The sequence below is a fragment of the Schistocerca nitens genome, chromosome 10 (genome assembly GCF_023898315.1).
Source record: "Schistocerca nitens isolate TAMUIC-IGC-003100 chromosome 10, iqSchNite1.1, whole genome shotgun sequence".
Lineage (NCBI taxonomy): Eukaryota > Metazoa > Arthropoda > Insecta > Orthoptera > Acrididae > Schistocerca > Schistocerca nitens.
The window spans coordinates 212454206-212478846 of record NC_064623.1 but is presented as its reverse complement, the minus strand read 5'-3'; the positions used below and the strand labels follow the sequence as shown (position 1 = coordinate 212478846).

At 41.1% G+C, this 24641-nt stretch overlaps 1 non-coding gene across 1 annotated transcript; it reads right to left on the bottom strand.

Annotated features, from left to right (window-relative positions):
• Nucleotides 1-11520: 11520 nt before the first annotated feature.
• On the bottom strand, nucleotides 11521-11593 carry Trnaa-agc (transfer RNA alanine (anticodon AGC)). Its single transcript has one exon. It is a non-coding gene; the product is annotated as a tRNA-Ala (tRNA).
• Between the last annotated feature and the right edge of the window lie 13048 nt (nucleotides 11594-24641).

Sequence of the window (24641 nt, the reverse complement as noted above, 5' to 3'; positions counted from 1 at the left end):
CAGGCCAGTCCATTACAGGGATGTTATTATTGTGCAACCACTGAGCCACTGGCCGTGCATTATGAACAGGTGCTCCATTGTGTTGAAAGAAGCAATCGTCATCCCCGAATTGCCCTTCAACAGCGGGAAGCAAGAAGGTTCTTAAAACATCAGTGTAGGCCTGTGCTGTGATAGTGTCACGCAAAACAATAACGGGTGTAAGCCCCCTCCATGAAAAATACGACCACACCACAACACCACCGCCTCCGAATTTTGCTGTTGGCACTACACACGCTGGCTGATGGCGTTGGCCAGCATTCGCTATACCCACACACTGCCATCGGATCGCCACATTGTGTACCGTGATTCGTCACTCCACACAACGTTTTTCCAGTATTCAGTCGTGCAATGTTTACGCTTCTAATACCAAGCAAAGCGTCGTTTGGCATTTACCGGCGTGATGTGTGGCTTATGAGCAGCCGCTCGACCGTGCAGTCCAAGTATTCTCACCTGCCGCCTAACTGTCATAGTAGTTGCAGTGGATCCTGATGCAGTTTGGAATTCTGTGTGATGGTCAGGATAGGTGTCTGCGAATTACACATTACGACCTTCTTCAAAAGTCAGCGGTCTCTGTTAGTCAACAGACGAGATAGGCCTGTACGCTTTTGTGCTGTACGTGTCCCTTCTTGTTTCCACTTGACTATCACATCGGAAACATTGGACTTAGGGATATTTAGGAGAGTGGAAACCTTGCGTACAGACGTATGATACAATTGACACCACATCACCTGACGACGTTCGAAGTCCGTGAGTTCCGTGGAGCGCCCCACTCTGCTCTCTCACAATGTCTAGTGACTACTGAGGTCACTGATATGGACTACCTGGCAGGACAGTGCACTTAATGTGAAAAACGTATGTTTTTGGGGGTGTCCGGATACTTCTGGTCACATAGTGTATGTTACTAAGCCTTTATCATCCATCCAAATGGCACTTGCAGGTTGCCTACCTCACGGCTCCGAGAGGAAAAAAAAAATTATTTTGAACATTTCGCTTGATTATTGACCGAATTTAAAAATTTGAAAAAGCTGAGACAGGAAACAGGGAAACAGACTTACAGTACTGCAGTCTCATATTTCAGGATGGTGGTAATCCACCAAGGATATCCACTTGTTAACATCACTGTGCAAGCAGGAGGAGCTATTTCAGTTTGCTCTCTTTCAATAGATTAGGGCGAGTGTAAGTCAAGTCCCCAAATTTAGGAGGTCTCTAGTCTTTGGCTGTGAGGAGATGGGAACAGTAAATTGGATGAAGGAGATGATGCCCATGGGAGGAGGTGAAGCTGCTGGTCAGTACAGCGCAGGGACTCTTGGAAACCGTGAAACTGTCAATCTGGGTACTTAAAACTACTTAAGGGGACACTGTATGTGAAATTCGCTGAACTTTGACATTTTCTGTTTTCTACTTCATAATCTACTTAGGATTTTCCTGAACATTTTGGTATACAATACAGACCATTGTGAGACCTTCAAACAATATTTTGAATGTTGACGTGTGACAATCAAATTTTGCGGCTACGCATATACTGCCACAGTTGAGCAGTCATATCTTGGGAACTACACAGTCTAGAAAGCTGTGAATTGCTTTGTTTTGTGCCTTCTGCTATGTCTCTAAAGTTGGCATTACGAATAAACAAATCAGTCCTTTGTTTCTGACACAAGTTTCTCTTGAAAGTAGTGTGATTATCAGCTATTTATGTAGTATGCTAACTTCTATTGCTTTTTATATGTAAATAAAATGACTAAGTGTAAAAGTAACTTCAAGAAACACAAATTTGCAGATAACAGATAAGTGAGACCTTCATTTTCTTCTGAAGTACTTGAAAATACGTGTGCTAACAGTGAAGGAAACCACGATAATGTTTCTGAAGTGACCCCAGCCCCTAGTGCATCAAAAAAGGAAAGTAACTTTAGGAATGGATGACAGTGGTAAAAGTAATGATATTATGGCAATCAAACCTATTTACAGAGATTTGGCAAATCCTAAGCTACTAAAGAAGTGTTTACATGAGAAGATCCAGAATGTGAATGAGTCTTTCAATAATGTTGTGTGGTGCTGTGTTTGTTGGCCTTATGACTCTAAACTTAGCACTGTCTGATGCTGTAATAACTTTTAATGGTGGGAACTATGAAAGACTTACGGTTCTTGAGAAGTTAGGGGTAAGATTTGGACAGAATACAGCTAAAGGATGAGCTTCGTGTACGTGAAGCAGAGTTAGCTGCTCAGCAAATGAAGAAAGAAGCAAGAAAGAAAAGGAGGAGGCAAGCACTGGGCTGTTGTGACACTGAAGAAGACACAGACTATGGGCCAGGCCAATTCTAGTGCATATAAGATGCAGAAATGTAAGTCTGTATAAGAAATTGCAATAAAAAAAGTTTATACCCCAGTATCTCTGAACTACATTTTTGGCAATAAATGACCCATTTTCTAAGAAAGTACTGATGGTAAAGATATGAACTTTTCACAGCATGCCAAGTGTGAGATTCAACACATATGGAACTAGAATAATTAAAATATCCTGAGTTGTTTTGTTTTTATGTTCATCTATTTACAAAATTCTGTCAAAAATTGAGTGTCTGAAAAAAAGAAATGGATAACATGCCCCACAATACAATTTTAGTAATACCTCTACTTCAGTGTATCTAGAAAGGTGCATTCAATAATTATGGAAAATTGTAAGTTGATGTCTTGAAAAGTTTCCAAGATAATGGGTCACAAAATTTGATAATTTAATATTGGTGGCATAGGGCATATAATGTCCCCTTAAGGATGTTCCTCCAAAGACAGTGTTTGAGAAAGTACGGTTTCATGACCAGAATGTCTCAAGAGATACAATTGTGCGAGAATTTTACATATTACATACTCTTTTCATGTAAAATAATGTGTTCTTGAAAAGATTTCAAAACGTGAGGGACAGATTTGTCCACCTCCCCCTTCAACATCCTGTGAACAGAAGGGCTCTGGCTGTCACTCTGTTGTACACCACTTCGTGCTCAGGCATTAAGCAGCTGCAGTGGGGTGGAGCAAATGACACATAACCGGTGCACGAAAAACTTTTCAAGCTTTATTTTCAGAAGGTAGTAACAGCATACTGTCAGAATCACACCCTGTAGGGTGCTGCATGGGATTGACTGCTGGGGGAAATATCTTAAAGTCTGCTTTTTTCTCCTTAGAGTATGGGGTCAAGTTGGTGATGTTTCGTTGTAAGTGAAGAAGGGAAAGCCGAAATGTGGAAGCAATATACAGGAGGGCTATACAAGGGAAATAATTTGTAGGAGTAAACCGAGTGGTTATAACTAAACTTTCCCTATTTAACACATCATAATATATAGACCTGTGGTCTAGGGGCAGCATCTTTGACTAGTAATCAAAATGTCTTTGGTCCCAGATTTGAATCCCTCCACTGCTTAAATTTTGATTAATAATCAGCACTGGCAGTTGAAGACTTCCGGCATAAGAAATCACCCTCACTCTTCCAGCAGCCTTTTCAGAGAGGGTAGAGGAGTGGACAGAGGTTCAGGGCACACTCTTGTCGTAGGGGTGGGAAACTGCCCCTAAAGGTGGAAGAATCATCAATGATCAACAGCACGAGGATGCAGATGCATTAAAGACGCGTAACGCATATCCACATGACATGTGGCCTGTAGTTGAAAAAGTGTCATGATGATCTCTCCATTCGAAAAAGGTTCTGGAATAGTGCCCCATTCGGATCTCCAGGAGGGGACTGCCAAGGGGGAGGTGACCATGAGAAAAAGACTGAATAATCAATGAAAGGATAACATTCTATGAGTCGGGGTGGAAATGTCAGAAGCTTGAATGTGGTATGGACACTAGAAAATCTGAAAAGGGAAATGCAAAGGCTCAATCAAGATATGGTAGAAATGGAAAGAAGACAAGGATTTCTGGTCAGATGAGTATAGGGTAATATTAACAGCAGCAGAAAATAGTGTAAAGGGAGTAGGATTTATTATGAATACGAAGTATTCATAATAAATAATACAGTATGTAAAGGGTGATGAAAATCGAATAGTCGTGGGGGACTGGAATACAATTGTAAGGGAAGGAGTAGAAGAAAAGGTTACAGGAGAAAATGGGCTTGGGACAAGGAATGAGAGAGGAGAAAGACTAATTTCAGCTAGTAATAGTGAAAACTCTTTTCAAGGATCACAAGAGGAGGAGGTATACTTCGAAAAGGTTGGGTGATATGGGAAGATTTCAGTTAGACTACATCATGGTCAGACAGATATTCCAAAATCAGACACTGGATTGTAAGGTGTAGCCACGAGCAGGTATAGACTTGGGTCACAGTATAGTAGTGATGAAGAGTACGCTGAAGTTTAAGACATTAGTCAGGAAGAATCAATATGCAAAGAAGTGGGATACGGAAGTACTAAGGAATGACAAGATACACTTGAAGTTCTCTTAAGGCTATACATACAGCAATAAGGAATAGTTCAGTAGGTGGTACAGTTGAAGAGGAATGAAGTTAGAAAGAAAAACATAGGAACAAAGAAGGTAATTGTGAAGAAACCACGGGTAACAGAGGAAATACTTCAGTTGATCAATGAAAGGAGGAAGTACAAAAATGTTCTGGGAAACTCAGGAATACAGAAATACAAGTCACTGCGGAATGAAATAAATAGGAAGTGCAGAGAACCTAAGACGAAATGGATGCATGAAAAATGTGAAGAAACAAAAAAAAGAAGGGAATGTTGCAAGGACAGACTCAGCATACAAGAAAGTCAAAACAGCCTTTGGTGACATTAAAAGCAAGTATGGTAACATAAAGAGTGCAACAGGAATTCCACTGTTAAATGCAGAGGAGAGAGTTGATAGGTAAAAAGAATACATAGAAAGCCTCTATGAGGGGGAAGATGTGTCTAATGTGAAGAAGAAACAGGAGTCGATTTACAAGAGATAGAGGATCCAGTATTAGAATCAGAATTTAAAAGCACTTTGGAAGACTTAAGATCAATGTTCCTCCAAACAATTAAAATACAGCCTTGCTTCACCAAGCCGACCCTCTTACGCCATTTTATTGGTAAATAATGAGAACATTATTATTGGAAAATGACTGTCAAAGCACTCAGTATTTAGATTTATGTCACAGTCTGTATTACATGTTATGAAGTGGTACTGTAAGAGCCAGCAGTCTTTATCATCCACACAATCCCGAAGATTGCAAGAGCTGACAAGTGCAAGAATTATCCCACAATCAGCTTGACAGCGCATGCATCCAAGTTGCTGACAACTGAAGAATGGAAAAGAAAATTGAGGATATGTTACATGATGATCAGTTTGGCTTTGGATAAGATAAAGGCATGAGAGAGGCAATTCTGACATTGCAGCTGGTAATGGAAGCAAGACTAAAGCAAAATCAAGACACCTTCATAGGATTTTTTGACCTGTAAAAAGCGCTCGACAATGTAATACGGTGCAAGGTGTTTGAAATTCTGAGAAAAATTGGGGTAAGCTATAGCGAGAGATGGGTAATATACAATATGTACAACAGCCAAGAGAGAATTATAAGAGACGACGACCAAGAACGAAGTGCTCAGATTAAAAAGGCTGTGAAACAGGGATGTAGTCTTTTGCCCCTACTATTCAATCAGGACATTGAAGAAGCAATGGTGGAAATAAAAGAACAGTTTAGGAGTGGAATTAAAATTCAAGGTGAAAGGATATCAATGATTCAATTTGCTGATGAAATTGCTATCCTGAGTGAAAGTGAAGAAGAATAACATTAGCCGCTGAATGGAATGAACAATCTAATGAGGAGAATACAGATTGAGAGCAAATCGAAGAAAGACGAGAGTAATGAGAAGTAACAGAAATGAGAACAGCGAGAAGCTTAACATCTGGATTGATGGTCACGAAGTACATGAAGTTAAGGAATTCTGCTGCCTGGGCAATAAAATAACCAATGATGGGTGGAGCAAGGAGGACATCAAAAGCAGACTAGCACTGGCAAAAAGGGCATTCCTGGCCAAGAGAAGTCTACTAGTATCAATCATAGGGCTTAATTTGAGGAAGAAATTTCTGAGAATGTGCGTTTGGAGTGCAGCATTGTGAACATGGACTGTGGGAAAACTGGAATGAAAGAGAATTGAAGCATTTGAGATGTGATTCTACAGACGAATGTTGAAAATTAGGTGGGCTGATAACATAAGGAAAGAGGAGGTTCTGTATAGAATTGGAGAGGAAAGGAATATGCAGAAAACACTGATAAGGAGAAGGGACAGGATGGTAGGACATCTGTTAACACTTTGCCATCTGCACATCTCGTACAAACTTATTCACTTGGCGCTAGCAGCGCTAATTCGGATTACTCGGTTTGTCGCCAGTCGTTCTAGACATTATCGAGAAATTATAAATTGTTACGTTTGACTAATATCATCGTTAGTTCTCGTAAGTTCTCAACCCTGCTCCCCTACTTTCACGAAATTTCGAAGATATACATGAGTAAATAAACACAAATTTGTTTCATATATTTGTTTATTTGCATTGACTTTGGTACTTAGCATCTTTCTTTCATATGATACGCAGCAAAACAGTCTCCAAGATGTAACACAACTCCACAAGAGTTGCACATAAAGTTTTTTTTTTTAGGACATACGTAGCAGTTTCTTCGTTTTCATTTCGGAAATACATAGGCCTATTAGTTGGTGTTGCTTTATGAGACTCGAAAGTCTGTCAACCAGATCACGATGAGACACACACAATGTACTGACAACCTCCAAGTTTTGCTTCATGCATTCATCATAAATAATCATATTGTCTCTTTCATTTGCCATGATGAAAGGGCACAAGTACTTACAAAAACAAAACAAAAAACTCGTTGACATGTGTAACTTATTGTTATCTAAACAAAACACCAACAGAATGCGAAAGATACAAAAGTGATATCGCTGGCCACTGCGCGATACTATACTCACGACACCACTGTGGTGTCGCCGGATGGCAGAGTGTTAAGACATGATGGAATGACTTCCCTGGCACTAGGGGAGCTGTAGAGGGCAAAAACTGTAGAGGAAGACAGAGACTGGAATACATCCAGCAATAATTGAGGATGTGCTACTCTGTGTTGAAGAGGTTGGCACAGAATAGGAATTCATGGTGGGCCAAATCAAACATGTCAGAAGACTGATGAACAAAAGAAAAGCATGGAAACTAATACTGTACGAGTACCAAACTTGGTAGCATTAATGTCCAGAGTATGGGATGCACGATTTCCATGCGACATAACGCCACCGTCCAGTTCTACCTATGGCCACTTGGAGCCATTATCAACCATCTGATTCATAGTCCAACACACCTGACCAGTTGCTGTGCACTTGTTGACGTGTCAACATGAGCTTGGACAAAAAGAGCAGGGCATTATTTGTGAAACTATATTATCAAAACAACAGTAATGCTGCAGCTGCACTTTGAGATTATTGCTGGCTGAAAGGATTATGGTGGGGTCCTCTTTCTCCACCTGCACGATGAAGTTTGAATCAACTAGAGAACTGGGCGTCACTCTGGGAAGAGGCCGACAACCACTACAGGTGCTCCATGAAATCTCTGTTGCTACGGAAGACAACGCTGCGCGCAATTCCCGGTCCTGAGTCACTGCAGACCACTGTACAAAAGGTGCTTTGAAACATTTTCAAATAGTATCTGCACAAGATCCATACCGTACAGCAGCTTGCACCGTAGGACGCATAATGACATGTTGACTTCGCACTTCACTTTCTTGCAAGGATTGACATTGATGAAGACAGGCCCTGGACCATCCTATGGACAGATGAAGCTTATTTTTCTATTATGGGTGGGGTGGACACACAGAATTGGGGATCTTCACCTCCAGTCACATTGCACGAAGTTCCTCTGTACGGTGAATTTGTCGCCGTATGTGTAGCTTCATGACTATGTCCATCATTGGCCCATTCTTTATTGAACAGGTTGGCACTCACTCAAGGTCCAAAGATGTGCAGTGTGACTGGCCAGTGTTACTGTGATGTGTTCTGCCAGTATTTCATATCCACCCTGCAGGAGAGAGACGCACTGAACTCAACAGTTTTCATGCAAGATGGGGCCCCACTGCACATCGCTCTTGAAGTACACCTGCTTCCCCGAAACACGTATGGAAACTATTGAATTATCAGCCGATCGTTTCCAAATGCTCGGTCGGCACGATCACCTGAGCTCCCTCCCCGTGATCTGTGGTTGTGGCGCTGCCTGAAGGTCAGGGTTTATCAGGGGAACATTCACACATGTGTTGATCTGAAGTGCAGCATGTCAAGAGAGGTAGCCAGCATTCCTTCAAACACCTTCACTCTGTTGTGGAGAATGCAATCCTGCACTTTCAGACTCTTCTGGACACTGATGGGTGCCATATTGAGCCCCTTTTGTAGCAGTAATGGTAACAGTATGTAATGGTTTCATGCACCTTAGCAGCACATTAAATGTGTTTCAGTTTAATTGATTCTGCATTATTTCTATTCCCCATGTCCTCAACATTAATGCTACCATGTTTGGTCCTCATACAGTAATTAGTTAAATAGGGAAAGTTAAATTATAACTACCCAGTAACAGAATGGAGAGAGGAAGTAGATAAATGTGAGTTAGGAGATACGATACTGTGAGAAGAATTTAGCACAGTGCTGAAAGATCTCAGGCAAAATAAGGTCTTTGAAGTAGACAACATTCACTCAGAATTATTAAGATCTGTAGGGGAGCCAGCAATGACAAAACAGGTCCACCTGGTGTGCACGATCTATGAGACAGGCTAAGTAGTCTCAGACCTTCTTTGTACCCCAAAGAAAGCAGGTGATGGCAAGTGTGAATGTTACTGAACTTTCAGTTCAAATAAGTTGTGGTGGCAAAATACTGACATGAAATATTTACAGAAAAATGGAAGAAGCCACCCTTGGAGAAGATCAGTTTGGGTTCATTAGAAATGTAGGATCACGGAAGGCAATGCTAACCGTATGGTTTATCCTAGCATGTAGTTGAAGAAAAGAAAACCTACACTTACAGATTTTGTAGATTTAGAGAAAGCTTTTGCCATTGTTGACTGAACACTCTTTCCAATTCTGAAAGCAACAGGGATTAAACCCAGAGAGCAAAAGATTTTCTACAATTTGACAGAAACCAGACGGCAACTGTAAGAGTTGAATGATATGGAGGAGAAAGAGTGGTTGAGAAGGGAGTATTACATACTTGTAGCCTATCCCAATGTTATTCGATCTGTGAGCATAGCAAGCAGTTACAGAAACAAAGGTAAGTTTGGAAAGAGAAGTAAATTTCAGGGATAAGACACTCAAGAGGTTTGTTGATGACATTGTAACTCTGTCAGAGAAAGCAAAGAACTTGGAAGAGCAACTGAACAGATGGGCAGTGTCTTGAAAGGAGGTTGTAAAATAAATATCGACAAAAGTAAAAGAAGGTTAATGGAATATAGATAAATTAAATCAGGAAATGCTGAGAGAATAAGCTTAGAAAATGAGAAACTAAGGATAGTTAGTAAGTTCTGCTATTTGGGCAGCATAATTGCTGACAATGGTCAAAGTAGAAAGGATATAAAACGGAGACAAGCTATAGCATGAGCAGCATTTCTGGAAAAAAAACTAATAAAAATCTAATCTAAATCTAATACAAATTTAGATGTGGGCAAGTTTATTTTAGTACAGAACTGAAACTTGGACAATAAGCGGTTCAGACAAGATGAGAATAGAAGCTTTTGAAACATGGAGCTAAAGAAGAATGCTGAAGATTAGATGGCTAGTTTGAATAACAAACAAGAAGATATGGAAGCAAACTGCTGAAAAAAGAACCTTCTGGCACAACATTAAAAGAAGGGATCAACTGACAGGACACATCCTGGTGCATCAAGGATCTGTCAGTTTGGTACTGGAAGGTACTGTTTGTGTGTGTGTGGGGTGGAGAAGGGCGAAGGGGGAGGGGGGGGGGATCACAAAGGCAGGCCAAGGGATGAATACAGTAAGTAGATTGACACCCGATGTGATCACAAAGTAATGCGAAATTTTTAATTTCGCAGGCTTTAAAAACCCAATTTTCAAATTTATTTCTTTTTATATTGTTGGTGCATATGTTCCTGATGTACATTTATCTTTTCAGATGTTTCAATTATTTAGTTTACTGTTGACAGTCGAAAAGGTTATATGTGTTTTCAAGTGCTTGGTGAATTTTTACTTTGCACAAAGACTGAGCAAAGAATTTCCATTAAATTTTGCTAGAATAGTGGAATAAAGAGCAGTGTAACATTCAAAATGTTGACTGTGGCTTTTGGCGAATCTACTTTGAGTAAGACAAGAGTTTAAGAGTGGTATACACATTTCAAAGAACGCTGAGAAGGCACTGAAGAAGATGACTGCCAAAGACATCCTAGCACAACAGTTACTGATGACAGAGTGGAAAAAGTAAAGAATTGGTTCTGGGTAATCTCCATCAGAAAGGTTGCTGATGATGTCAGCATATCCTCTGGCTGATGCCAAGCAATTTTTTTTTTAGATGCTTTGGGTATGAAACATGTAGCATCAAAATTGTTGAATCACTCGGGGATTGATGAATGAAGTTCACAACGATCCAGTGCTTCTAAATGAAGCTATAATAGGTGACAAAACATGGGTATACAGGTATGATGAAACCGAGGCCCAATTGTCCCGATGGAAACTGTCTGAATAGTCAAGACCGAAAAAAATCGAGTTCGATCAGATGTGAAGGTTCATCTCACCGTTTTCTTCAATTATAATGGCATAGGGCATCATGAGTTCCTGCCTTATGGTTGTACCAGTCAATAAGGAATACTACCTGGGAGTTGTGCACAGTTTGCATGAAGCACTCCAAAGAAAATGACCACAACTGTAGTGAAACGTGGAAATTGCATGATAGTAATGCTCCTGTTATTTTTTGACAAAACAAAACAAAACTGTTACGTTGCCTCGGCCACTGTATTAAACAGGAATGGCCCCCTGTGAGTTCTTTCTATTTCTGAGGCTGAATAGAACTATGAAAGGACATCATTTTGCCACCATTGATGTAATAAAAACAGAATTGCTGAAAAGCTGAATACAATAATGAAAAATAAATTTCAGAAGTGCTTCAAAGGCTGGGAAAAATGCCCAGCAAAAGTGCATTATATCTGAGGGAGATTGCTCTGAAGGGGACAAAGTTGATGTTGATGAATAAATAAAGGTTCTTTAAGGAAACAAAAATTCGTGTTACCTTTTGATCACATCTTGTATATAGGTTGAAGCAGTTACTCAGAGATGATGAGGCTTGAACAGGATAGACTAGCATGGAGAACCACATCAAATTATTCTTAGGACTGAAGATGATGATGATGATGATGATGATGATGGAGACAACAACAAAAACAACAACAGATTTGAAACTTATTGGGAGACTTGAACCGGGTGCCTCTCTTATCGCAGACAAGTGCTCTTACAGTTGAACTATTCAAGCATGAATTAAAATTTGTGTTGCAGCTGGGTCTCAAACCCAGGTCCTCTTGCTTGCTAGGCAGAAATGCTAACCATTACACCACCACAGCACTATAATTAACATTGCTGCACAAACTATCCAAACTGAATGCCCTCCTCAACACAAACTTCTTCTGCATATTTTCCCTTACACTGTCACTACTGCCAGGGCTCTCCAGCATTGGAATAGTACCACAGCATTGGACGTAATGGGAAAGTCCTGTACCATAGGCGACCTTATAATTGTATAGATAAAGAAGAGATTTACACGTCTCAGGGCAAAATATAAAATCTATAAGATCACGTCTGGTACAGGACGTTCCCATTACGTCCAATGCTGGGGTGCTATGCAAATGCCAGAGAGCCCTGACAGTAGCGACAATGTAAGGGAAAATAAGCATCAGATATGAACTGAAGTTTGTGTTGGGAAGGGCACTCAGCTTGGGTAGTTTGTGCAGCAGTGTTAACCATAGTGCTGTGGTGGTGTGACGGTTAGCATTTCTGCCTAGTATTCAACCACGGCTGACAATCCACACTCGCAGATTCACTTCTGCCAGTACGTCTCCTAACTTTCAAATGGCAAAGAAGTTCTCCCGCATGCTTTGTGGGACTAGGACTCCTGGAGGTAAGGAAATGACAACAGATATCACGTGACATAATGACAAGAACAGTCTTTGGAAAAGGGGTGGATGGATTACAGAATAAAATGAGGTAACTTGTTAGAAAATGTTTGACTGTAATCTGGCAGTGAGGTCAGTAGGTGATAGTGGGTGCTGCAGGAGGAGTGGCTGCGACCAGAGCTACAGCATACCACAAAATCAAGCACAGATGCACTAGTGACAGGCGGGAAGACATGAGTGTAACAACTGTGGAGGTACAAACCAAAGTGAGACATACAGATGGGCATTAGGAGAGAGGGCAAAACACATATGGAACACAGTACAGCGTAGGAGGACAGTGAAATGAGGTAATAGGATGAAACGGAGCCATGTGGTGGTACAAATACAATAATGAAAAGTTCTGTGCGGAACAAAATAAAGGAAGGGGTAAAAGTAACAACTCGGCATACAGTTGCAGTGTTGACTGATCAATAGGCACATAAAGAAGGCTAACAACATTGCTAAACTTTTGGACAAGGATCTTATTCAGAGATAACTAGCACAGAAAACACACACACACTGCAGTACCCCAATACAATATAGTCTGCCGCGAAAATCTCTCTCTCTCTCTCTCTGTGTGTGTGTGTATGTGTGTGTGTGTGTGTGTGTTTTTAGGAAAGCAATGCACTGACTTTATTGCCACAAGGGCTACATGAAAAGCAATATGTCAGTGAGAAGCTTCAATGAGTATTTGCATTCGTATTACTTACTGGTTCTTCCTTGATATCCACTTCGCTATCCACTGCTGCTGCATCTATCTCTCCTGCAGATTCCTGTGAGAAGAGAACAGGCCAGACGAATGAGCAAAAATGGAGAGAAAACAAGGTCAGCAGACAAATATTCACTCATTTATTCACAGATCACATTGGATAAATCTCATCATGAAGGATAGCCTTTAGGGACATGAAATGAATCAAGTTACACATTAACAGGCACAAGCTGCAACTGCTGGCTACTCCTGTGAAGTATATCAATCACAAATTATGGATACCACTAATTTTCTCAAATGATTTTTATTTAACACTTCAAACAAAGAATTTTCTTTAAATGGACCCCTTTTAAATGTCTCTTCACTATCAAAGTAAAGTTCCTTTTAATATGTACATTTGAGTTATGTAGAATTTAGATCTGTGAGTCATAATATTTAGACAAATCAGAGGAGATGTGGTTTACGAGGTATTTTTATGGAATAAGATTGTGGCTACAATTGCTCCTAATGAATCTATCACTGGTAGGCCTCAAGCCAATGAGAGAAACTGCTGGCCAAGGCTGTGTTTATATCCTTCTGATAGTCATTAACATCCAATGATGTCAACATGTATACACTCAAATCTCTGAGTCAGTGGGGTGGAAGTACTGAGCAGAATCACAATGTGACACGTTATTTTGTTGCACTAGTGGACAAATGCCTTGCAGTCCTTCTTGATATATGGCCAAACCAATGCCTTTATTAATAATCATGTTGCAGACTATAATCCTGTACAGGAGGAGCTGTAGACAGCAAGATTGCTTGCTGGAGCAAGTACACTTGATATGAACAGATGCACTTGTGAATTTGGCATTTTGCAATACAGTGCTACATTTTAGTATGGGATATGAAGAAGCCTGGGCAGGAAGCCTTCGGTTCATTGTGTTCTGCTTGAGTGTCAGCCAATTCCCTTTGCAATGGCATCAGTGAGAGACAGAGCATTTGCTCATCCATTCTGTTTACCATAAACATGTTAAATTTCTGGAGTGAACTGTGCCATGAAGTCCTAATCCCACTACTAGTGCAGTGATGAATTGCCTGGATTCTGATGGTAGGTGAAAATGAGTAGCTTGTGGTTCACAATAACAGTGAAATGTCTACCTCGAAGCATATATAAAAACTTTTTGAGGATGCCATAGGCTAAGTAGAGCTCGCTGTCATATGTTAACCAGTTTGCTAGCAATGATGATATTTTGCAGCAACAAATACTTTCTACATCTACATCTACATCCATACTCCGCAAGCCACCTGACGGTGTGTGGCGGAGGGTACCCTGAGTACCTCTATCGGTTCTCCCTTCTATTCCAGTCTTGTATTGTTCGTGGAAAGAAGGATTATCAGTATGCTTCTGTGTGGGCTCTAATATCTCTGATTTTATCCTCATGGACTCTTCGAGAGATATACGTAGGAGGGAGCAATATACTGCTTGACTCTTCGGTGAAGGTATGTTTTCAAAACTTCAACAAAAGCCCGTACCAAGCTACTGAGCGTCTCTCCTGCAGTCTTCCACTGGAGTTTATCTATCATTTCCGTAACGCTTTCGCGATTACTAAATGATCCTGTAACGAAGCGTGCTGCTCTCCGTTGGATCTTCTCTATCTCTTCTATCAACCCTATCTGGTACGGATCCCACACTGCTGAGCAGTATTCAAGCAGTGGATGAACAAGCGTACTGTACCCTACTTCCTTTGTTTTCGGATTGCATTTCCTTAGGATTCTTCCAATGAATCTCAGTCTGGCATCTGCTTTACCAACGATCAACTTTATATGATCATTCCATTTTAAATCACTCCTAATGCGTACTCCCAGATAATTTATGGAATTAACTGCTTCCAGTTGCTGACCTGCTATTTTGTAGCTAAATGATAAGGGATCTATCTTCCTATGTATTCGCAGCACATTACACTTGTCTACATTGAGATTCAATTGCCATTCCCTGCACCATGCGTCAATTCACTGCAGATTCTCTTGCATTTCAGTACAATTTTCCATTGTTACAACCTCTCAATACACCACAGCATCATCCGCAAAAAGCCTCAGTGAACTTCCGATGTCATCCACAAGGTCATTTATGTATATTGTGAATAGCAACGGTCCTATGACACTCCTCTGCGGCACACCTGAAATCACTCTTACTTCGGAAGACTTCTCTCCATTGAGAATGACATGCTGCATTCTGTTATCTAGGAACTCCTCAATCCAATCACAAAATTGATCTGATAGTCCATATGCTCTTACTTTGTTCATTAAACGACTGTGGGGAACTGTATCGAACGCCTTGTGGAAGTCAAGAAACACGGCATCTACCTGTGAATCCGTGTCTATGGCCCTCTGAGTCTCGTGGATGAATAGCGCGAGCTGGGTTTCACACGACCGTCTTTTTCGAAACACATGCTGATTCCTACAGAGTAGATTTCTAGTCTCCAGAAAAGTCATTATACTCGAACATAATACGTGTTCCAAAATTCTACAACTAATAGACATTAGAGATATAGGTCTATAGTTCTGCACATCTGTTCGACGTCCCTTCTTGAAAACAGGGATGACCTGTGCTCTTTTCCAATCCTCTTCTAGAGACCTACGGTACACCGCTGCAAGAAGGGGGGCAAGTCCCTTCGCGTACTCTGTGTAAAATTGAACTGGTATCCCATCAGGTCCAGCGGCCTTTCCTCTTATGAGCGATTTTAATTGCTTCTCTATCCCTCTATCATCTATTTCGATATCCACCGTTTTGTCATCTGTACGACAATCTAGAGAAGGAACTACAGTGCAGTCTTCCTCTGTGAAACAGCTTTGGAAAAAGACATTTAGTATTTCGGCCTTTAGTCTGTCATCCTCTGTTTCAGGACCATTTTGGTCACAGAGTGTCTGGACATTTTGTTTTGATCCACCTACCGCTTTGACACAAGACCAAAATTTCTTAGGATTTCCTGCCAAGTCAGTACATAGAACTTTACTTTCGAATTCATTGAATGCCTCTCGCATAGCCCTCCTCACACTACATTTCGCTTCACGTAATTTTTGTTTGTCTGCGAGGCTTTGGCTATGTTTATGTTTGCTGTGAAGTTCCCTTTGCTTCCGCAGCAGTTTTCTAACTCGGTTGTTGTACCACGGTGGCTCTTTTCCATTTCTTACGATCTTGCTTGGCACATACTCATCTAACGCATATTGTACGATGGTTTTGAACTTTGTCCACTGATCCTCAACACTATTTGTACTCGAGATACAACTTTTGTGTTGAGCCGTCAGGTACTCTGCTTTTTGTCACTTTTGCTAAACAGAAAAACCTTCTTTAATATTTCTATTTACGGCTGAAATCATCGATGCCGTAACCGCTTTATGATCGCTGATTCCCTGTTCTGCGTTAACTGTTTCAAATAGTTCGGGTCTGTCTGTCACCAGAAGGTCTAATATGTTATCGCCACGAGTCGGTTCTCTGTTTAACTGCTCAAGGTAGTTTTCAGATAAAGCACTTAAAAAAATTTCACTGGATTCTTTGGCCCTGCCACCCGTTATGAACGTTTGAGTCTCCCAGTCTATATCCGGCAAATTAAAATCTCCACCCAGAACTATAACATGGTGAGGAAACCTACTCTAAATATTTTCCAAATTATCCTTCAGGTGCTCAGCCACAACAGCTGCTGAGCCAGGGGGCCTATAGAGACATCCACTTACCATGTCTGAGCCTGCTTTAACCGTGACCTTCACCCAAATCATTTCACATTTCGGATCTCCGCCAATTTCCTTCGATACTATTGCACTTCTTATCACTATAAACACGCCTCCCCCTTCACTGTCCAGCCTGTCTCTGCGGTATACATTCCAATCTGAGTTTAGGATTTCATTACTGTTTACATCTGGTTTCAGCCAACTTTCTGTCCCTACTACTATATGGGCGTTGTGACCGTTTATTAATGAGAGCAGTTCTGGGACCTTTCTATAGACCCTCCTGCAGTTTACTATTAGCACATTAATATTGTTATTCCCTGTTGCATTTTGCCTACTCCTACCTTGCCGCATCTCAGGAGGCGTCTTGTCGGGCATAGGGAGGGAATTCTCTAACCTAAAAAACCCCCATGTGCACTCCACACGTACTCCGCTACCCTTGTAGCCGCTTCCGGCGTGTAGTGCACGCCTGACCTATTCAGGGGGACCCTACATTTCTCCACCCGATAGCGGAGGTCGAGAAGTTTGCACCCCAGATCTCCGCAGTATCGTCTGAGCCTCTGGTTTAAGCCTTACACTCGGCTCCAAACCAGAGGACCGCGATCGGTTCTGGGAACGATACTACAAATAGTTAGCCCAGATTCCACCCCGCGAGCGAGGCTTCCCGCCTTCACCAATTCCGCCAACCTCCTGTAGGAACTGAGGATGACCTCTGAACCCAGACGGCTGGAGTCATTGGTGCTGACATGAGCAACAATTTGCAGTCGGGTGCACCCAGTGCTCTCTATCGCCACCGGCAGGGCCTCCTCCAGATCTCGGATGAGACCCCCCGGGAAGCAGACAGACTGAACACTGGCCTTCTTCCCCGACCTTTCCACTTTTTCCATAAGGGGCTCCATCACCCGCCCAACGTTGGAGCTCCCAATAACTAATAAACCCCTCCCCCCGTGTGCCTTCTCAGACCTTGCTGAAGGAGCAGCCACATGTCCACTCACAGGCAGAGCGGGCGATGCCTCACGGCCAGCCTCCACATTTACCCTCCGCCTTGTGCGCCGCGAACGCCGCTGAACCCGCCACTCCCCTTGGGGAGAGAGTGGCCCAACCGCACCCGGTACCCGCGAAGATGTCTCGACAGCAGGGACAATGGGTGAAGCAGGTAACACCTGGGATGTACCACGCGACGCACCAGACTCCCCCACTGCCGCTACACTCGGAGGCTGCAGCCTGAAGACGGCTGACCGTGGCCATCAACACGTTCAGCTGTTCGCGAACAGTGGCCATCTCCTCCTGCGTCCGTACACAGCAGTCACACATCCTATCCATCCTAAGGAAGAGAGTTAAGCAACTTTTAACTAGACTGCTAATTCACTAAAGGCGGCTGATTATTGACTAAACTGTGATTTCCTAGACAACTGAAGATCTAGAACAATGACTGCTGATGAAAAGGTGGCTAATTGAGACAAGCTCAAAGCTATTCACTTATGTTAATGAGAAAATATTAAACTGTTCTAACTGCCCCTCTTATTCGCTGCAGAAAAAAGAATTTCTGTAGGCTATATGTGACAACTTGCACCATAAGCGTCCTACCAATAAAATATCACTCCAACTTCTTCCAGATAAATATCTCTCTTAAAAGCAAATATTCTCATGAGTTTACTAACCTTCCAAGCAAAATATTAAAAGCATTTTCTTCTGATATGGCTAGTGTATTCAGAAATATATTTAATGCACTGCATTGCTTTTACAATGTAGCTTTCCTGACAGACTAAACTATGTCGCTGTCAGACCCCTCTGTAACTAGTAAGACAGTCATTAACAACTATCACCTGATTTCACTATTAACCTCTTCCTCAAACATTCCGGAAAAGGTAATGTATTTCATAATGGTAGAGCATATCAACAAATATAAGATTCTGTATCAGTCATAATTTGGATACCACAAGAACCTCTCCACTGAACATGCTATCTACCATTTCAGTAATTGTGTATTAAAATACCTGAATGATGAGATTTTGCCTAGATGTTTATTCTGGAGCAAATGACAAAATTTGTTAGGAGCAAATTAAAGTTTATGATTTTTTACATACAGTGAGCACATGGTTCCCTTCTCATTTCATTAATATGAAGCAAAGTGTCACACAGCTCTTGTGATGAATAGTCTTCTTACCATCGGCATTCCACAGGTTTCAAGTCTGAAACCACTCCTCTTCTCCCTATATGTAAATTATCTTTCATCTTACTCCAATAAAGCAGAAATAATATTGCATTTTCGTGCTGATGTAAGCACCGTAATCAAGTCCAACAGAGCTCTGCTCTTGATCGGAACATGAATTAGAAATCAAATATTATAGATGTTCTCTAATGCTTAACTTCAGTAGCATTTTCTCTACATGTAATAGCTGACTTTGCTGATGAAAGCATTAGAAAATTAGCTTACACTGCATACTTCCATTCATTGATGTCGCATGGAATAATTTTCTGGGGCAATTCCATACAGGCCCAAAGTGTTCATTAAGCAGAAATATGCTGTAAGGATATTCTTTCACAATCTTGAAGTATGTTGTGAAGAATCAGGCACAATTTGAAAACAGTTGCATTCATAAATATAACACTATGAACAAAGACAATATTATGAAAAGGACAGTTACTACTAACCATACAACAAAGATGCTGAGTTGTATGTAGGCACAACAATGTCAAACAAAGCTTTTGGCCAAACAGGCTTTCATCAGAATCAGACAAAACACACACACACACACACACACACACACACACACACACACACAAATGCAACTCACATACACATGACCACGTCTCTGGCTGCCAAAGAGAGGGTCTGGCTGTGGCAGCCAGAGACGTGGTCATGTGTATGTGAGTTGCATTTTTGTGTGTGTGTGTGTGTGTGTGTGTTTTGTCTGATTCTGATGAAAGCCTGTTGGGCCAAAAGCTTTGTTTGACATTTTTGTGCCTACCTACAACTCGGCATCTTTGCTGTATGGTTAGTAGCAACTGTCCTTTTCATAATATTGTCATTATTCCATCCCGGATTTCCCATTGTTTGATTTTACACTTCGAACAAAAATAGATTCAACTATCCACAAAGTTAACTTACTTTTGCACAAAAAGGAGTGAGGTACACAGCCAAAAAAATATTTTATCTTATCTCTTGTGAATTAAAAATATTGGTAGATAATTGAAGGCTTAAAACCAAACTTAAATAATTTCTCCTTGACAATTCCTGTATATCCTATTGATAAATTGATGAGAAGATAGTACCTAAGTGGCTGGGTTACTTTTACCAATTCTGTGACACATTAAGCTTTACGAATTCAGTTGTGTAAACAGCCAGCATGCGACCATGTTTTCACAGAGAAAATGTTTCTTATTTGTAAACCTATTAACATGTTCCAAACCATGGCAAGCTGTCATGAACATGAGCCATGGAACATGCTAAATCAAACTAACCGAGGCTTATGAAGAACAGACAATGATCACTAGAAGAGCAGAAATGAGTTCCTATTTTGTACTACTTTACATAGATTAGTTTGTTACTTTACATAGATTAGTTTTTAATATTGTAGTATGTTGCATTTTCTTTGCAGTTAATTTACATAAAATCTTCGTGTATGTATGAATAACATCCATACAATGTTTATTGTCTGTTGCTGTTGTTGTGGTCTTCAGTCTGAAGACTAGTTTGATGCAGTTCTCCATGCCACTCTATCCTGTCTGAGCCTCTTCATCTCCAAATAACTACTGCAAACCACATCCTTCTCAATCTGCTTATTGTATTTATTTCTTGGTCTCCCACTACAATTTTTACCTCCCCTCCCCCCCCCGCGCACACACACACACACACACACACACACACACACACACACACACACACTCACTCACTCTCTCTCTCTCTCTCTCTCTCTCTCTCTCTCTCTCTCTCTCTAAACTGGTGATCCCTTGACGTCACAGAATGTGTCCTATCGACCAATCCCTTCAAGCTGTGCCACAAATGTCTTGTATCCACAGTTCTATTCACTACTTCCTCATTAGTTATGTGATTGACCCATCCAGTCTTCAACATTCTCCTATAGCACCACATTTCAAAGGCTTCTATTCCATTTGTGTCTAAACAATTTATCATCCATGTTTCACTTTCTTACATGGCTACACTCCAGACAAATACCTTCAGAAAAAACTTCCAAACACATAAATCTATGTTTTATGTTAACACTCTACTTTAATATCCTCTCAACTTTGGCCATCATTAGGCATTTTGCTGCTCAAATAGCAAAACTTATCTACTACTTTAAGTCTCTCATTTCCTAATGTAATCCCCTTTGGATCATCTGATTTAATTAGCGTACATTCCATATTCTTGTTTTGTTTCTGTTGATGTTCATCTTATGTCTTGTCCATTCTGTTCAACTGCTCTTCCGAGTCCTTTTCTATTTCTGACACAATTACAATGTCATCAGCAAACCTTAAAGTTTTTACTTTTTTCTCCCTGAACTTTAATTCATACTCCAAATTTTGTTTGGTATCCTTTACTGCTTGTACAGATTGAATAACATGGGAGATAGGCTACAGCCCTGCCTCAATCCCTTCTCAACCACTGCCTCCATTTCATGCCCCTCTTCTCTCATAACCACCATCTGGTTTCTGTAGAAGTTGTAAACAGCCTTTCACTCCCTGTATTTTACTCCTGCCACCTTCAGAATGTCAAAGAGAGTACTCCAGTTAGCTTTGCCAAAAGTTTTCCCTAAGTCTACAAATGCTATATGTACATTTGTCTTTCCTTAACCTGGCTTCTAAGATAAGTATTAGGGTCAGTATTGCCTAGCATGTTCTTACATTTCTCCTGAATCCAAACTGATCTTCCCCAAGGCTGACTTCTATCAGTTGTTCCATTCTTCTGTAAAGAATTAGTGCTAGTATTTTGCAACCATAACTTATTAAACTGATAGTTCAGTAATTTTCACAGCATTTTGACTATTTTTCGACCGTGACTGTCTCAGAAAATATTTAAACGTTTTTAACTGCCGCTATCAGTCACAAAATTTGTTAACTAATGTATTATTTACTGTGTGACATGTTTCGAGGGTACACCTCATCCTCAGGCAATATGGCACTACAAAAACAATTTCACAATAGAAACATGCAGACGTTAAACAGTCTTTTCATAAATGCTGTGGTGATCCTGTTGTGAAAATTTGTGAACAGTGATTAAGAAAGCCAAGAGAGCCACAGAAATGGATACACCTCAGCTCATCAGAACTAGACTGCTACTCCATAAGAACAAAGTGAGTGACTGTTACAAAACATTTTCATGCACACATCAGTCCAGCTTGCAGTGTGACATTGCCTCTTACTAGGTTTTCTCTTCTTCCACAGTATGACCACAGCATTTATGAAAAGACTGTTTAACATTGGTATGTTCCTATTGTGAATTAATTTGTGTAATGCCATATAGCCTGAGGATGGGGTATACCCTCTGAGCCATGCGTGGCTCATGTTCATGCCATCTCTTATTTAATATCCTGTTTTTTCCATACTGTTACCTCGTTATGCTAATTTCAATTACTGGTGTCACTGACTTGTTGCCTTGCCTGCCCGTGAGTGGCAGCACCAGTGCTTATCGACATAGGCCCTCCGGTATTAACTTTGCTGGATTGCTATTACTTCCTGGTCGTCGTGTGTTGACCAGTCAGTTGGAACACACCAGCAGTGGTGTTCGGACCTGGTAGTCTGACAGTTGGGATGCATCAGAAGTTCGGTCGGGTTGGAGTGGCAGTGAGGTTCGGATAGCCACGACTCGCCCGACCGTTGCCGGCACACACGGCTCAAGTGTGAACGGTCTCGGTTGATCATCGACTGGTCATCTTACCGGACGACGTGTATTTGCTTGCCGATCGCTTATTGGTTGCCGGTGTGTATCTCAACTCGTGGTTCGTCCTTGTGATTGCACAGTAACTGCTTTTAGCATTCGTCACGTTCTTCGTCCAAGTGTTTGTGAAATTGTATGTAGCCTGTGATGTCAACTGCCCAGTTGTTTTAGTGCTGTCTCCATGCTGATGTGTAGCAGTTGGTCGATTGGGGCAGTCACGTCGTAGCACCAGTGGGGCATGCAGTGCCAGAGAGGCACGGATAGCCATCACTCGCCGACGATTGCCGACACATTTGATACGAGTGGGAATGACTTTGGTGGATTGTCAGTCGGTCGTCTTGTCGGATGACGTGTATTTGGCCGGTGATCACTTATAGGTTGCCTGTGTCTACCGACTCGTGAATAGTCCTTGTTATTGCACAGTCACTGCCATTAGCATCATCTAGTTCTTCATGCTAGTGTTCGTGAAACTGTGGGTAGTTTATGTGAGTTTGACTGACAACTTAATTTAAATGTTGTCGGCATACTGGTTCTGAACTGGTCAGTTGGCGTGGAGTAGCGAGGAAGGACAGGACAGCCATCACTCACCCGACAATTGCCGATACACACGTTTGAGTGGCAACAACCTTGTTTGACCGTTTGGTCGGTCCTCTAATTAAACAACATGTATTTGGGTCGTCGTCCACCACTTATGGGTTGTCTGTGATCCATTCTTGTTGTTGTTCCACTGTCTCTGCTGTTAGCATCATTTGAGTTTTGGTGCAAGTGTGGAGCGGAACTGATCTCTGTCGGTTGGGTTGCCGTTGGATCGAGAATGGTTGGGCCGACGCCTGTTTCACCTAAGCGAGCGTTAGTGTTTGAATTCCAGGCCGACCCTCGAACATCTGAGTGCCTTTGGGTGTACTGCCTTTTTTTATTTGTTCTTGTTGTTTGTACTTGTATGGCTTCTAGCTGATTTTTACATTAAGATTGTTTTGCCCTTAAGGCATAAGATTCTTTAGGCTTTCAGCCTAATTTAAAGAACTGTTTCACGTAAGGCCTTTGGCATTTTAAAAATTTTAATGTTGTTGAATTTTAAGTGTTGGGCTTTCAGCCAATTTTGGATTCAAATTGTTTGCTCTGAAAATCTCAGATTCTTTGGGCCGTCAGCCTAAATAAAGAACTTTTGTAAGATAAGGCTTGCCTTTTAAATTTCTGATTATGCTTGCATTTTAAGTTATTGGCCTTCAGCCGTTTTAAAATTAAAGTGGCTTTCAGCCAGTAATTAAGTCCCAAAAATTAAAGCTGTGTGTTAAAAAAAATTCTTAAGGTTCTTGTAATGTTTTATCAAGTAAATAAAGTTGTATGTTCAAGTGTAACCTGACAGCCACTTATTTTGACCCCTTTCCACAATTTAAACTAACTGTCCTGTCCTGCAGGTTCAGCAGGGCGTCTCACCCTCAAAACATGTCACACAATAAATAAATAATACATTAGTTAACAAATTTTATAGCTGGTAGCAGTAGTTAAAAACCTTTACATAATTTTCACACCACTCAGCAACAGCTTTCTTTGGAATTGGAGTTACTACATTCTTCTTGAATTTGGAGGGTATTTCGCCTGTCTCATACATCTTGCGCATCAGATGGAAGAGTTCTCTCATGTCTGGCTCTCCCATAACTATAAGCAGTTCTGATGGAATGTTGTCTACTCCTGGGCCTTGTTTCAACTTAGATCTTTCAGAGCTCTGTCAAATTCTTCTCGCAGTATCCTATCTCTCATCTAATCTTCATCTACGTCCACTTCCCTTTCTATAATATTGCCTTTAGGTTCATCCCACTTGTATAGACCCTCCATATATTCCTTCTACCCATCCTTTCTTTGCTTAGGACTGGTTTTCCATTTGAGTTCTTCATAATCATACAGCTGCTTCTCTTTACCCCAAATCCCTCTTTAATTTTCCTGTAGGTGGTATCTATTTTTCCCCTATTGTAATATGTTTCTAAATCCTTACACTTGTCCTCTAGCCATACTGCGCTTCCTGTAACTCTCAATTTTTAAACATCTGTATTCCCTTTCTCCAGCTTAATTTGCTGCATTTTTAAATTTTCTCCTTTCATCAATTAAATTTAATTTCTAGTTGGCCTCATCTTTTTACCATTTGATTCTCTGCTGCCTTCGCTATT